Below are 2,257 nucleotides of genomic sequence, written 5' to 3'. Positions count from 1 at the left end.
TTAAGGGGAGGTGGGGATAGGGGGGGCCTGGGTGAGGGATGAAGGGGCTGGGGGGGGTGCGAGGCCCGAGGCAGCTCCCGAGGCGGCCAGCGCAGCTTAGAGAAATCAAAACAACTGGTTAAACCCCAGCCCAGGGGGCTGGGGTGATGGGGGCGAGGAGGCAGGAGGAGAGGCGGACAGAGCTGCCTGGAGACAGAGGGACAGACAGGCGCCCAGAGACATGAGAGAAGCAGAGACTCTCTCGAAGATGGAGACATTTAGAGACAGAGGCATCAGAGAGACAAAGACCCTCAGTGAGAGACAGACAGACACCGACACCCGGAGAGGTGCTGCAAGAGACATAAGCAAGTCTGAGACAGTGCACATTTTACACAAACACACATGAGCGTGCAGGGTGTGCAAAAATATGCTTGAAAAGTCCACAGATGATGAATGGACAGACAGGTGGACAGGTGGCAGCAGGGGAGGCAGGGAGCCTGCGGTAGGTTACCTCTGAGCACACCTCCCCAAGCCAGCCTGTCCTGTGGGCTGAGTGTGATTGGGACTGCAGCACAGGCGCCCTGCTGTGCTGGTCATGAACTATGATCTGTGTGTGTGTGTGTGTGTGTGTGTGTGGTTGTGACTGTATCTGTGTGACTGTGTCTGTGAATGAACTGAGGCCACTAAGGTTGCTGTCTGGCTGTGGCTGTCTACTGTGGTGTGTGTGTGTCTCCATGATTGACCAAGTGTGTGCATGTGTGGCCAGGGTCTCTGGTGCTGGCCTGTGACTGTGCTTTTGTGTCACTGGCTTGGCTGTGCTGCTATGTGTCTCCTGTGTCTCTGATTCTGTGTGACCTTATCTCAGTGTGATTGTGTGATTGTGAGTTTCTGTATGTGAGTGTGAGCCTAGATGTGTGATTACATGTTTGTTAGTGTGTCCATCTGGAATTTGTGATTGTGTGCCTTTATTTCTGGGTGGGATTGAACTGATGTGTGTCATGTATGTATCTGTGTAAAACTGTGTCTGTTTCTGTGTAAATGTGACTATGCTGATGTGTGTGTGATTGTGTATGACTGTGTTGGTGTGTGTGACGTGCACCTAAATGATGTGAGTTGTTGGGGTGTGACAATGTGCCTGACTTTGTTGATGTGGGAATCTCTGTGATTGTGTTGTGTGACAGTGGGGGGGACGTGTGTCTGTGTGGCGTGTGCCACTCTGTTGGTGTGTGTGTGTGTGTGTTGTGTCCTGTGTGAGGTGGCGTGTGTGCCTGGGTAGGTGTGGGCTGTGCAGTTGTGCTTGGCAGGAGAGGAGGGAGCAGCCTCTGCCCCCCCAGCCCCTCTGCACACGGCTGCCTCACACACGCACACACTCGGTGCCATGGCTGCGGGCGGTAGAGATGGGGGCGAGGGGGGGTGGAGGAAGCAAAATAAAATTAAAAATTAAAGCTCGCCCGGAGTCCCCATCCGCACCATGCCGGCCGGCGGGGAGGGGCGGGGTTGGGGCTGCTGGCTGCTCCCCCTCTACAGCCACCAGGGCTGGGGCCGCCTGTCCATCTGTCCAGCTGCCCTACCCGGCCCCTGCCTGCTCTACAGCCCCAGGCCGCAGGCCCTGCTCCCTCCATGGGTCGATCAGCGATCAATGGGGCCAGGGGGGCGCCAGGGGCAGGGCGAGATCAAAGGGGCCCCAAGAGAGGGACACCGGGACGAAACAGAGACGTAGAGATGGAGACGTGGAGACAGAGACATGGAGATGGAGTGTGGAGACAGAGACTAGGGGGCAGAGACAGAGACGTGGAGACCTGGACTTTGGAAGAAGTGGAGACGGAGACATGGAGACAGAGACAGGGAGACAGAGGCAGAGAGGTGTGGAGACCCAGAGACTCGAGGACAGACAGACAGAGAGAGATGTGGAGACCCAGAGATACCAGACTGGGCAGAAACAGCAGGCTGGGCAGGCGGGCAGGGAAGGGGACCAGCCGAGGGGTCAGGGGTCGAGGTCCCCAGGGGCCTGACATGGGGCCGGGGGCGGGCCCAGAGACAGGGGGACGTGGCAGCAGAGACCTGGAGAAGGCAGAGACGAGGAGAGACGGCGGGCGGGCGGGGGAGCGTGGGAGCAGGGCCCGGAGCGCCGATCCCACGGCTCCTCGTTATAACGTGTCCGGAGGAGGCGGCGGGGAGTTGAAAGCGTCGGGAAGAGAAATCAAAACCAACACGGAAATGAGAGGGGCCAATGGGGGTGGGGCGGGGGAGGAGGGGGGCCCAGAGAGGCGGGAGCGAG

Source organism: Marmota marmota, unplaced genomic scaffold (assembly GCF_001458135.2).
Source record: "Marmota marmota marmota unplaced genomic scaffold, marMar, whole genome shotgun sequence".
In the NCBI taxonomy this organism is placed as follows: Eukaryota; Metazoa; Chordata; class Mammalia; order Rodentia; family Sciuridae; genus Marmota; species Marmota marmota.
The sequence above is the reverse complement of the archived record's forward strand: the minus strand, read 5'-3'. Positions refer to the sequence as shown.